General features: G+C 33.7%; 1 long non-coding RNA gene across 1 annotated transcript in view; it reads left to right on the top strand.

The window, feature by feature from the left end:
- The first annotated feature begins 4847 nt into the window (after nucleotides 1-4847).
- The window catches only part of LOC132519327 (uncharacterized), an 829930-nt gene continuing 819905 nt past the window's right edge, over nucleotides 4848-14872 (top strand). Inside the window, exon 1 of the long non-coding RNA XR_009540147.1 lies at nucleotides 4848-5125. This is a non-coding gene — a long non-coding RNA (uncharacterized LOC132519327). The remainder of the gene's footprint in view (nucleotides 5126-14872) is intronic.

Raw genomic sequence — 14872 nt, 5'->3', positions numbered from 1 at the left:
CTGTCCTCAATTCTTTTCATTCTTTTTTTCTTTACTCTGCTCTGCCTTAGTTATTTCCACTATTTTATCTTCCAGGTCACTTATCCTTTGTTCTGCTATTGGTCCCTTGTATAGAAGTTAATTCATTTATCGTGTTGTTCATTATTGTTTGTTTGCTCTTTAGTTCTTCTAGGTCCTTGTTAAACGTTTCTTCTATTTTCTCCATTCTGTTTCCAAGACTTTGGATCATCTTTACTTTCATTACTCTGAATTCTTTTTCAGGTAGACTGTCTATTTCCTCTTCATTTGTTTGTCTGGTGCGTTTTAACCTTGCTCCTTCATCTGCTGCATATTTCTCTGTCTTCTAATTTTGTTTAACTTACTGTGTTTGGGGTCTTCTTTTTGCGGGCTGCAGGTTCATAGTTCCTGTAGTTTTTGGTGTCTGCCCCCAGTGAGTTAGGTTGGTTCAGTGTCTTTTGTAGGCTTCCAGGTGGGGGGTACTGGTGCCTGTTGGTGGGTCTGGACCTTATTTTTCTGGTGGGCAGGGTCACATCCGGTTGTATTTTTTGGGGTGTCTGTGGACTTAGTATGATTTTAGACAACCTCTCTACTAATGTGTGGGGTTGTGTTCCTGTCATGCTAGTTGTTTGGCATGGGGCGTCCAGTACTTGAGCTTGCTGGCTCTTGGGTGGAGCTGGGTATTAATGTTGAGACGGAGATCTCTGGGAGAGCTCTTGCTGATTGATATTATGTGGGGCCAGGGTGTCTCTGGTGGTTCAATGTCCTGTACTTGGCTCTTACACCTCCAAGGTTCAGGCCTGACACCCGGACAGAGCACCAAGACCCTGTCAGGCACATGGCTCAGTAGAAAAGGATGAAAAAAAGAAAGAAAAAGTAAAATAAAATAAAATTAATATGCTATAAAAATTTTAAAAATATTATTAAAATAAAAAGTAATAAAAAAAGAAGAGAGCAACCAAACCAATAACAAACCCAACAATTATAACAAGCATTAAAAACATAAAATAAACATATAAATCAGAAATTAGTCACTCAGATACAGCAAACTCCAAGCCTATAAATGCTCCCAAAGTCCACTGCCTCAATTTTGGAACGATTTGTTATCTATTCAGTATTCCACAGATGCTAGGTACCTCATGTTGATTGTGGAGATTTATTCCACTGCTCCTGAGGCTGCACAGAAAAATTTCCCTTTCTCTTCTTTGTTCACATAGCTCCTGGTGTTCAGCTTTGGATTTGGCCCCACCTCTGCATGTAGGTTGCCCTGTGGTATCTGTTCTTTGCCCAGACAGGAGAGGGTTAAAGGAGCAGCTGATTCGATGGCTCTGGCACATTCATGCCAGGGGGAGGGAGGGGTACAGAATGTGGGATGAGCCTGTGGCGGCAGAGGCCAGCATGACATTGCAACAACCTGAGGCATGCCGTGTGTTCTTTTGGTGAAGCTGTCCCTGGATCACGGGACCCAGGCAGTGGTGGGCTGCACAGGCTTATGGGAGGAGAGGTGTGGACAGTGACCTGTGCTTGCACACAGGCTTCTTGGTGACTGCAGAATCAGCATTAGCGTTTCATGCCTGTCTCTGGTGTGTGCGCCAATAGCCATGACTCACACCTGTCTCTGAAGCTTGTTTAGGCAGTGCTATGAACCCCCTCTCTGTGTGTACCTGGAAACAATGGTCTCTTGCCTCTTAAGCAGTTCCAGACTTTTTCCCGGACTCTCTCCCAGCTAGCTGTGGCGCACTAGCCCCCTTCAGTCTGTGTTCATGCAGCCAACCCCAGTCCTCTACCTGAGCTCTGACTTACGAAGCCTGAGCCTCAGCTCCCAGCCCCACCCCACCCCAGCGCATGAGCAAACAACCCTCTCAGGCTGGTGAGTGCTGGTCAGCACTGATCCTCTGAGCAGAAACCTCTCTGCTTTGCCCTCTGCACCCGTATTGCTGCGTTCTCCTCCGTGACTCTGAAGCTTCCCCCCCACCACCCCCCATCTCCACCAGTGAAGGGGCTTCCTAGTGTGTGGAAACTTTCCCTCCTTCACAGCTCTGTCCCACTGGTGCAGGTCCCGTCTCTATTCTTCTGTCTCTGTTTTTTCTTTTGCCCTACCCAGGTACGTGGGGAGTTCCTTGCCTTTTGGGAAGTCTGAGGTCTTCTGCCAGCGTTCAGTAGGTGTTCTGTAGGAGTTGTTCCATATGTAGATGTATTTTTGATGTATTTGTGGGAAGGTGATCTCCACATCTTACTCCTCTGCCATCTTGAAGGTCCTTCTTCTATAGTTTTAATTGGGTATTTTATGTGATTTTATTTTCTTCCCTCTCCTAGAAAATCTCATAATTCCTTTTTTACTTTGTTTTTTTTTTTTATTTTTTTGGTGGTTGTTCTAGAGTTTGTAATATACATTTACAACTAATCCATGTCTACTTTTAAATAACACTGTACCACTTTAAAGTAGTGTGAGTATCTTATAAAGCCCAAATAATCCTATTCCTCCTCTCCTTCTCTGTCTCTTGTATCATTGTTGTCATTTATTTCAATTATATATAAGCATAAATAAGCATATGTATATATATTCTAATATATATGCACAAAATCAAATATATATTTGGTATTGTTATTTTGAAAAAATGTTATCTGTTAGATCAATTAAAAATAAGAAAAATAGAAGCTCTTATCTTACCTTTGCATTTTCCTTCTTTGATACTTTTCTTTATGTAGACCTGAAATTTTGACCCGTATTGTTTCTCTTTTCTCTAAATAACTTCTTTTAATATTTCTTCCAAGGCAGGTCTATAAATTTTCTCAGTTTTTATTTATTTTGAGAGTTTTTATTTCTCTTTAACTTTTGCAGTATAATTTTGCTGGGTACAGAGTTCTAGCTTGGCTCTTTTTTCCCCCTCAATATTTTCAACATTTCACTCAACTTTCTTCCTGCTTACATGGTTTCTGAGGAGAAGTTGGATATACTTCACATTGATGTTCCTTTATAAGTCAGGTGTTTTTTTCTCTGGCTTCTTTCAGAATTTGTTCTTTATCTTTGATTTTTCATATTTTGAAAATGATTTGTCTAGGTGTTTTTGTTTGTTTGTTTGTTTTGACATTTATCCTGCTTGTAGTTCTCTGAGTTTCCTATATTTGTGGTTTGGTGTCTGACCTTAATTTAGAGAAAGTCTCAATCATTATTGTTTCAAATATTTCTTCTTTGCCTTTCTTTCTTCTCTTTCTGGTATTCCAATTACATGTGTGTTACACCTTTTGTAGCTTTCCATAGTCCTTGGATATTCTATTCTGACTTCTTTAAATTCTTTTTTCTCTTTGTTTTTCAGTTTTGGAGGGCTATTTTGATATATGCTCTAGCACAGAGATTCTTTTCTCAGGTGTGTCCAGTTTACTAGTAAGCCCATCAAAAACATTCTTTGTTTTTTCAGTTGAATTTTTTATCTTTAGCATTTTTTTTTGTTTCTTTCTTAGAATTTTGTTTCTTGGCTTATATTGCCCATCTATTCTTGCATGCTGTCTACTTTATCCATTAGATCCTTAGTGTAATAGTCATTGTTGTTTAAAATTTATTTTTTTTTAATTTATTGGGGCATAGTTGCTGCACAATGTTGTGTTAGTTTCTGCTGTACAGTGAAGTGAATCAGCCATATGTATACACATATCCCCTCTGTCCTGGATTTCCCTCCCATCTAGGTCACCACAGAGCATCGAGTAGATTTCCTCATGCTATACAGCAGGCTCTCACTAGATATCTATTCCATACATAGCAATGTACATAAGCAATGTATACACGTCAATCCCAATCTTCCAATTCATCCCAGCCCCCCTCCCCCCTTGGTGTCCATATGTTTGTTCTCTACCTCTGTGTCTATTTCTGCTTTGCAAATAGGTTCATCCATACCATTTGTCTAGATTCCACATATATGTGTTAATATATATTTGTTTTTCTGACTTACTTCACACTGTATGACAGTCTCTAGGTCCATCCACATCTCTACAAATGATCCAATTTCATTCCTTTTTATGGCTGAGTAATATTCCATTGTATATATGTACCACATCTTCTTTATCCATTCATCTGTTGATAGACATTTAGGTTGCTTCCATTCCCTGGCTATTGTAAATAGTGCTACAGTGAACATTGGGGTGCATGCTTTTTTTTGAATTATGGTTTTCTTATGGTATATGCCCAGTAGTGGGATTGCTGGGTCATATGGTAGTTCTATTTTTAGTTTTTTAAGGAATCTTCATACTGTTTTCCGTAGTGGCTATATCAACTTACATTCCTACCAGAAGTGCAAGAGGGCACTCTTTTCTCCACACCCTCTCCAGCATTTACTGTTTGTAGATTTTTTGATGATGACCATTCTGACCAGTGTGAGGAAATTGTTTAAAATTTCTGGTCTGATATTTCCCACATCTCTGCCGTGTCTGGTTCTAATACATGCTCTGTGTCTTTAAATTGTATTTTGTTGCCTTTTAGCATGCCTTATAATTCTTTTCTTGATAGCCAACATGATATATTAGGTAAAAGCAAAGACAAAAAAACAAAACCGCAGCAAAACAAAAACAAAACTGCTGTAAATAGGCCTTTACTAATGTAGTGGTGAAGTGTGTGGGGAGGGGAAGAGTTCTGTAGTCTTATGATTAGGTCCCAGTCTTTTAATAGTCTGTGACTCTAGAGGGTGCATTTCACAAGAGTTTTTCATTTTTAATCCCCTGTTAGGTAGGACAAGATGGCTAGAGACAGCTGGAGGTGCTTATTACCTTTCAATTAAGGTCAGGTCAATTAAGCTCTGTTAATAGCCCCCAGGTGAGGCTCTGGTTAACTAGTCTCCCCTGAGGGCTGTCAGGCCTTGTTAAGAAGAACAGAGTGCTCTGGTGTAATTCCAAATGGTTTCTTTTCCCTTCCTCCTGCAGGATGCTGGTGGGATTTTTAAAAGACATTTACTGTGGGAAACTCCTGGAGATAAAGCTCATAATATTGTGGTGGCCCACTTATGACTGGGGCTCCCTGGAGTCTTTAACTCTGAGAGTTGTCTGCACTGAGCCTCCAGCAATTCATCAGCTACAGTTCAAGTTTTCTTACCCCAGCAATGATTCCCGTGGAGTTTTCTGCTTTTGAGTCTCTGCTCAGGTAAGCTGACTCTCTGTATTCACTTGTCTTTCTCTGGTCTTGGGAGGTAGCAGTATACCCTGCATCCTCCCTTATTCTTATGAATTTAAGGAGAGTTACTGATTTTCATTTGGTTCAGCTTTTTACTTGTTATGAAGCATTTCCAACTTTCTTACACGTGGAACCAGAAGCCCTTTATATTTTGATTTTACTCTCTGTTATCTTTAATTGAACCTTCCAACTATTTTTAAAATTTCTCCTATTATGTTTTAAATTCTTGTGGTGTGTTATGAAATTACTTTTGTTCTGTGTCTCATTTTTGTTCTGGTATTTCATGAATATAAAGTTTTCTCTGATCTTTTTATGTATGAATAACATGTTTTTGAAATATGATTTTTTTATGCTCCCTAACTTGTTTATATCTTAGCTTTTAAAGCTTTTTATTTTTCAATTTTTAATCAAGAGAATTCTTCAAATATGTGGTTATCTTTGTCTAAGGTCTTAATTTCTTAGCGTTAAGAGCACGAAAATGTGATTGGAAACTGTATGTGCATAGAGTATGGTTGCCAAGTTGTGGGCCTCAGTATAAGGTTGATGTAGATTGCTAGTTATTGGAATCTGGGTGTCTTTTCTCTTGTGCTTGTTGCTTCCTCTGAGAGCAGAGGGAAATCTTTCAAATTCTTTTCTAGATTGTAAAAGCCTGGCTACTGCTTTGATATGTACTGTTTGGTATATAATTTCTTATAATCTCTTTTTAAGTAGCATCTCCATCTGCAATTTGCCTGGAATCCAGAGACCCTCTGATTAAATAATTCCAGAAAGCTGTGATAAAGTCATGTAATGTCAGGCAGTATAGTTTGGGGAGATGACTTGGAGAACCCTCTGGGCAAATAAGTTTGGAGAGGGGAAGGAGATGAGGCAAACAAATCCTTAGTCACTTTTAATGCTAGTCCTTCTGTTTTGTCAGCCCAACCAAGAAAGCCAACTGAGAGAAGCTCAATGTCTCAAATTCCTGAGCTTTTGGAGGCTCTGCAGAGAGAATTTGTTGGCTTCATGACTTCTCTCTCTGCAGAATATTTTTTCAGTTTTCTGTGATATGCTGTTAGATAATATCCTTTCCAGATTCCAAAGTTTTGTTGTTTTATACACTGTTTTGTAATCTTTGACCTTGTGGATATATGCATTTTAATACTCGTGTTTGTGTGTTATTTTGATGGGATTCAAATAGGAAGAAGCAGTAAGTGCATGTGTTTAATACACTGAAATAAAGAGAAGCCCTATGAACTATTTTTTAAACAAAAATTGCTTACTTAAACAGAATACACTATCTTCAATGTATTTGGCATCATTTCTCTGATACTTTTCCACTTGAGATTAATTTGCAACTTTAATTGATATCTTCTCCATTTATCCTAGTGTTCTCACCAATTTCACTTGCTTCCACCCTTTAAAAGTTCTGAAAAGTGAGATAGACATATTTAACTTAATGTAAAGAACAATAGAATGCCATCCCAATTGCTATCAGCATAGTACTGTGGTTAACAACCATGGGCTTTAGAGTTATAAGGCCTGAATTCATGCCTGAAAACCTACCTATTTACGGTGTAACTATAAGGAAGTTCTTTGACAGCAACACACTGAGCTCTTTTTTTTTTAATATAAGGAAAATATTTGCCTACATTTCAGTGATAAAGTATTGGAAAAGTTATTTAGTAAAGAGTGTGACTTGATACATATTCTGACAGATTTCAGTCCACTTTTCCCCTTTCTTCTGCAATCTGGTAAGCTAGCAAAGCTAGTGAACTCCCTTCTTTGGCACTGGTGGTAAATTCAGATCTCACAAACACCCAGCGTGGCACAGGAAATGTTCTCTTTTTTCACTCTGCAGCCACTATAAAGGCCCAGCCTAATCTCTCTGCCTCCTTCAAGCCATTTCAACCTGTTCTCTTCAGAAAGCTTTATTATGTGAATCATATGTCCATTTATAGCCTCTTGGTGAATTTGGCATCATTAGTCTCAACATCCAATCCAAATTAAGTTTTGAGGCTTGTTCCTTGCTTTCTTGGGGCAGCAGCAACAGTAGTATATCGTCTAGTTATTCACTTTTTTCAACTAATGTTTATTGAGTCCCTATTCTCAACTTGTGACTGCTGATGCTATAATGTATAAAATTATAAATTCTAGCCTGGTGGAGACCCTAGTAAAGTGAATACTTCAAAATACTGTGATATTTAAATAAGATTTAATATATTCAGCAAATTGCCTGAAATGCTTTATTTATTTATGTAGCATTTTTTATGATTTGTGCTATGTAAGGAACTACAATTATATGTATATTTTTACCCCTTTTGGAATTGATTGTCTCATTGTTAACATGCTTAGACTATTTTTATGTAATTCTCAGTAGGAAAGAGAACCATTAAACACATAGTTGGCCAAATGGCCATGATTTAAACTAATTCTAAATGCTACCTAAAAGGAGCATAATATTCTGAGTGTACAGCTAAATAAGTCAGCATAGTGGCAAAAATATGAATATTTTGAGCAGAAGATCAACACAAGTATATGTTTAGTTTAAATAGATTACCTTGGTTGTGAAGACTAATCATTAGAGTGGGACAAGGTGAAAACAATGAGACAAATTAGGAAGATTATCTCTTTTTTCTTCCTCTTTTTTTGATAATTATTTATAGAATAAAATTATATCCTTAAAACAATTTTAGGAGAAAGAGCTGAGGGACACAATAAGGAACAGGTACTTCAGTAAGTAACAGGTGAAAGAGATAAAAGAAGTCAAGGATAGTAAAAGGAAGCAAACAAATAAGCCATCAAAATTGAAAAAGTAGAAGCCAAAATTGGCTAAGGATACAAAGAAAGCCAGGAAATGAAGACAGAACCCATTTGTTGTAAAAACAAGTGATTGTGTTATATCCAACTAGTCCTTAAATCTGTTGATTTGTTAGTTTCTATAAGGAGACAAGAGAAGTGTTTTCTGTTTCCCACATAATTGATCATTAAGCCAAGGACTTGGTTCCAAGTGTTTTTTATTTGGAAAGCAATATCAGGAAGCCAGGTTGAGAAAATGGGGATAGGAAACAGTTAAGAAGGAAAAGCTAATACAAGGTTTCATTTAAGATGGTTGTAGTCCATGTAAGCTTGATACAAACAGGACTTCTTGAGAAGCTTGCATAATTTCTCCTCAAGTTGTCTGCTTAAAGAACTGGAGATGGGAATGGCGGAAGGGAATAGAACATAGGGCAGCAGTAGCATTTGCTCAGTTGTAGTACACAAGTATAATTGGAAAGACAGCCAGACATAATCACTAAATTTGAAAATTTAATGAGACAATAAAGTTGAGAAATGGATATACATATATATCCATTCATAAATAAATACGAATATGCTTTATGTGTTTCATCAAGTTGTCATTTCAAAATGCAGAGATGGATGTATTTGTCAAGAAATAGTCTCCTCATATTTTATGCTGGGAGGTATTAAAGTTATCCAAAAGTATAATTTCATAGCAGGACTACTGTATGAGTTAACCATATTGAATGCTGCCCCACTGTTCAATTTGTTATATAGATTTACCTGTATAACAGTAAAGCTATATACTGTTCTGGTTTTTTTTGTTCTGTCTTAAAATATAAATATAAAATGGGTTTATATTTTAAATATTTCTAATATGAGTTCCTTTTTATCACTCTTTTTAATATCTCTTTTGCCTAAGTCAAGAGCTTATAAATAAATATGGATAAGATACATAAATAGTAAATTTTTATGGACATTAAAAACTAGATGTTCAGTGACAGAAAAGTATTTTGTAGTTTATTTTATGCTGTGGACTTGTGGCAGCCTTAAAGTTTAAATATTTTATACTTTAAGGTTTTACGTTTGTACATCCAAGAAAAAGTTGAAGATGGAGTAAATATATTTACTCACCAAATCCACAAGTAATAACAATAATAATAAATGATGAATTTTGTACACTGACTTTAAAAATTGCCCAAATGCCTACAACAATGGGTTAAGCATCCCTGTGTGACTTGCTATTGTTTAGAAGCTAATTTAAACCTCAAGATGCCATTTTTTATTTACCCTATTAGAATTCAATGCTTTATAATTTTTAGATAAGAAATATTACATGCTATATTATGCTTTAATTTTAAAAATTCCTCCCATCAGCCATAAAGTAAAATTACCTGAATTCACAATTAGACATTTTATGTATATATTTCCAAATTCTGTTGTTGTAATTCTTTTTATAAAATTAAGTTTATTTATATGTTATTAAATAAATAGATAAAATAGAAGTAGTTTAGAATTACCTAATTCATACCATACACTTTGGGTGATCTGAACTACAGAATATGAATAATGGGCAAATTATATAGTAACACCATATTTCTCTAGCTGCTTTTGATACCTTAATGTATTTTTGAAGTTCCATAAAATGACATTTGTGAAAAAGTATATTCAAATTGTACTTTGTATTCATAGCTGTGGGTTTGTTTCATTTATATGTTAAAAATAATTTAATCATATATCCTCTATGCCTAAGTAATTATGTAGTAAAATTAATTAAAAATAATAGCTCCAAGTCATTAAGTTCTGTAGCAATTTCATATTGAAAAGGAAAGAAATATTGTATGGAAATTTTGCTTTACATACACAGAATGTAGTTGTGTATGCCTCCATGGCTACGTTTTTGTTTTTTTTCATGGCTACATTTTTACACATTGATTTTTGCTGATGACATGTTACAAATCTGTTAATAAGTTGACCTTTTGTCACTTATATCACATTTTCTTTCAGTTTAATATTTATATGGTTGTAAATTTAGTCACAGTATGTCAGATTGAATTCCGTCTTTGCACATAGAATACGCTAAATTCCTTGTTCAGTTCAGGGTTTTTTTTGTTTTTCAAGAAAGAGGTGAGCAAGAGCAAACCAAAAATAAAAAATAAAAAAAGGAAAAAAGAAAAAGTCTTACCTTTGTCAGATATCATTTTTCCCCCAGAAGGATTTTACTACATATTTTGCAAAACTTTTTCCTAATCCAAATGAAACAAACTCTTCCAAAGAGTGATTTTTAAAAATAATAACAGAAATGTGAGAAGTTGATAGTGATTGATTGTATGTTTATCACTATTGCCTGAATTTAATGTGCAAATATCCATTTGTTTAACACATTGATTTTTTTTCATCCATAACATTCATTTTAGAAAAATCTCAATAACTATAATACACAAAAGTTTCTCCAGGCAAGTAGTTAATAATTCAGGACAGTGGCAAATGGGCTCTCCTCACAGTTGTTTTCAGATACAGCCTTGCATTTTTCTTGTTGGGAATTTCTAAATAAGTAAATTAAAATTTACCTAATTGTCAAGTTCTGCGATTTGAGTTACAGTTAATTCTTGGTTGAGTTACAATTTGCAGAAGCAGACAGGTGGTGCATACTAGTTAATTAACATAAAGCATCCATTAACTTATGTATTATTGTTCATGATTAGTTTTATCAAGCAATATGTTAAGATCCTCCTTCTTAATACAAATAAATCATCTCAAACATGTTAAATTAATTTTCCTATTTTCCTTTATTCTAACAATGAACATTATTATAGCATAAATAATCACTCTAATGTCTATAATTTATTTATCTCTCCTGTTTTTGTATTATGAAGATAAATTATTTGCTGGTATTTAGAATACTTGAGAGAAATACCACTTATTTCACACCATTAGTTTATTTTCTACTGCATTCAATCTTTGTTTATAAAGAAAGGAAAGGCATGATTCATATTGTGCCAAATGTTAATGACATGAGAATTAAGTTATTTCAAAATATAAAAAATCTGGGGTAAAGATTGTTTGATGGAAGGAATGTATTTCAGAACATATATGTTTAATGTGCAAAAAAGTAAGGAGGAAATATTAAAGATAAATATTTGTAATACTGAAAATTCTAATAGCTATTATAGTAAATGAAGAAATACATGCATACATTAGAATTTTATTTGGTATCATTTAAGCCATCAGAAATTTATTCATATATTCACTAAGTAATTGATGTATCTTCATACACTATATTTAAAACAAGTACCATGGGGTACACAAACTTCTGTACCTCAAGTTAAATATAATGGAAATCATGAACTATAAAGTTCACTTATTCTCATTCTTATTACTAAAAGAAGACTACTAAGATCACATATTTAAGAGGCTTAGAATGTAGATTACCTGAGATGGGTAAAGAGAGGTTTCAAAAAATTTTCCTCATTATAAGAATCATTACTGTTCATTTTTTAAACTTTAAAACAAATCAGATTTCTTCAGCTTTACTTATACTCACTAGTGTGTGTGTGTGTGTGTGTATGTGTGTGTGTGTTCTCCACAATTTTATCACATGTACAGTTTCATGTATTCACCATCACAGATAAGATAGTGTCATCAGCAAAAGGATCCCACCTCTTGCTCTATTAGAATCCCATCCACCTCCCTTCCCCTAGTACTTCCCTACCCCTGACCACCCTTATATACTCTCTTCTTCAAAAATATAATCTTTTAAAAATATTAAATAAATGATATCATCTAGTATGTAACATTTTGGGATTGGCATATTTTAAACTCAGTTAAGTCCCTAGAGGTTCAACTTTTTATTTATACTGATAGTTTATTCTTTTAATTCCTGGGTAATATTCCATGGTATATAAGGCTACACTACCTTTAATTATTTGCCATTGAATGGCATCTATGTTGGTTCCAGTTTGAGGTTATGGACATTTTTGTACAGGTTTTTATGTGAACATAAGTTTCGATTTCTATGGGGTATTGTCAAGAGTGCAGTTTCTGGGTCTTATGGTAGTTTCATGTTTAGGTGTAAAAAAAAGTCTGCCAGTTTTCCAGATTAGTAGTAATATTTGATATTCCCATTAGCGATGCTTGAATGATTTAGTCTCTTTGCATCCTCACCAAAAATTTGTAGTGTCTTTATTCTTTATTTTAACTATCTGATAGGAGTGTAATGGTATCTCAGTGTGTTTTTAATTTGTGTTTCCATAATGACAAATTATGTTGTAAATATTTTCATGTGACTGTTTGCAAACTCTATGTCTCAGTATAATATGTTTATACTTTTTTCCCATTTTTAAATTGGAGTGATTGTTTTTACTATTGAGTTCTTTATATATTCTAGATATTACATTTTGTTAGATGTGGTTGGCAAATATTTTCTCCCAGTGTGTACTTTATCTTTCATTTTTTCACATGTTCCTTTGCAGAGCAAAAGTTTCCAGTTTTGATAAGGTCAAATTTATCAGTCTTTTATAGATTGTGCTTTTGATGTCACATCTGTGAACTGTTTGCCTAGCTTTAGAACAAAAAGATTATCCCCTGTATTGTAAAAGTTTTATTATTTTGCATTTTGCATTGAGCTATATTGAGTTAATTTTTGTATAAGGTACGAGTTTAGCTGATGTTTATTTTCTGTCCTAGAGTTATTAAATGCCACAGAATCATTTGTTGAAAAGGCTTCCTTCCACCATTAAATTATTTTCCACCTGGGTCAAATTTCAGTTGGGCATATATGTGTGACTCCTTTTTGGGGTTTTTCATACTGTGCCATTGATATACGTGTCTATCCCTGTGTCAACAACAGTCTTGATTGTTGGTTCTTCCCACTTTAGTTGTCTTTTTCAAAATTATTTTAGCTATTGTAATAATCTTACATTTCCCTATTAATTTTAGAATAATCTTGTCTATATTTATAAAACATATAACTGGGGTTTGATAGCAATTTGATCTAGGGAATTGAGCTATAAGTTTGCCTATGCATTCTTTTGGAGATAATTCAAGTGTTTATTATATTGAGTATTCCAATCCATGAACACAAAGTGTCTCTTTATTTCATTAGATCTTTGATTTATCTAATCGGTGTTTTGTAGTTTGTAGTATACAAGTCAGATACATGTTGTATTTACTCGTAAGTTTTTGAATGGTAATACATTTCTAATTTCAATGTCTACTTGTAGTATCTAAAAATACAGTTGACTTCTGTACTCTGCGTATCTTGTATCCTGCAGTCTTTCTGAACTCCCTTATTACTCCTAAGAACTTTTATGTAGATTCATTGTGTTTTGTCAGTGTAGACAATCATGTCATTTGTAATTAGGGATAATATTATTTATTTAATTATTAAATAAATAAAATCTTATATAAATACATAACATATGCATTATACATACTATAATACATATTAGACATACAATATAATTCAATATAAATTTTTTAAACGAATACTTAAAATATTTCTTTCCTCCAGTTTGTTAGTATGATATTATTAGCTGTTCTGGTGTTTGTAGAAGTTTCTTAACAAGCTGAGGATGTTTACCTCTAGCTCTAAGTTTCTGAACATTTTTATCATAAAAGTGTGTCAAACTTTGTCAGTATTTTTCTATATCAATTGATATGTTCACATGACTTTTCTCCTTTAGCCTGCTGATATGATGTATAATATGGGTATATTTCCAAATGTTAAACTATGTGTGCATACCTGGAATAAATTCTACTTGGTGATGGTGCATAATTTAATACATTTCTAGTTACAATGTGCCAATGTTTTTGTTGAGGATTTTTGAGTTTATGTTTATGGGGACTATTAATTTCTAGTTTTAAAAAAATCTTTGGTTTCAGTATTAGGTTAACACTGACCTCATATAAAGAGTTGGGAAATATTTCCTTGTGTCCTATTTTCTGAAAGATATAGTATAAAATTTGTGTTAAATCTTTGAATGTTTATTAGAATTATCCAGTGATTGGAGATTTTAAATTATGAATTCAAGTTATTAATAGTAATTGGACTTGAGATTATCTATTTTATCTTAGTGTGTTTTGTTTAATGTAGCATTTGAGGAATTGGTCTCTATCTTCTAAGTTATTGAATTTGAGTGCAAATTTTTTTGTAATGTTATATTATTCTTTAATGGCTGCAGCATCTTTAGTGATATACTGTCTTTCATTTATTATATTGGTGATTTGTTTCTTCTCCCTTTTGATTTTCAACTCTTACTAGAATTTTATAAACTTTATTGAATTATTTTTTGAAGAACCAGTCTTTTGTTTCATTGACGTTCTCTGTTGTTTAACTATTTTAAATTTCATTCATTTCTGTTCTTATCTACTTTCTTCCTTGGATGCTTTGGTTTCATTTTGCTTTTGCTTTCTTCATTTCTTGAGGTAGGAAATTTGGCTATTTATGTGAGACCTTTTCTCTTTCCTATTTAATTGTTTTGTGCTAGAAATTTCTTCTCAGTACGTCAGAAACATCCTATATATTTTAGATATTGTATTTGTGTTTTCTTTTAGTTCTATATTCTTTTCCCTTTGAAGCTCTCCCTTTTATCTATGTTATTTATGTTATTTAGAAAAGTATTATATAAGTTCCAAGTGTTTTGAGATTTTCCTTTTGTCTTTCTGATATTAATTTCATGTTTAAATCTCATAAGATAACATACTCTATGTGAATTCCATTATTTAAAATATGTTGAGGTTGGTTTATTTTATGAGTATGATTTAGATCCTGTTGTTTGGTTAGATTCAGATTTTATATATTCTTGTTGATTCTTTATGTCTAATAGTTTTATCAGCTTCTCAGAGGAAGGTGATGAAGTCCCCAACACTAATTGAGAATATTTTTATTTTTCCTTTCAACTCTATATGTTTTGCTTCATGAATTTTGAAATTCTGTTGTTTGGAACATACACTTTAGGA

The sequence above is a fragment of the Lagenorhynchus albirostris genome, chromosome 4 (assembly GCF_949774975.1).
Source record: "Lagenorhynchus albirostris chromosome 4, mLagAlb1.1, whole genome shotgun sequence".
NCBI lineage: Eukaryota > Metazoa > Chordata > Mammalia > Artiodactyla > Delphinidae > Lagenorhynchus > Lagenorhynchus albirostris.
This window is presented reverse-complemented; position numbering and strand designations above follow the sequence as displayed.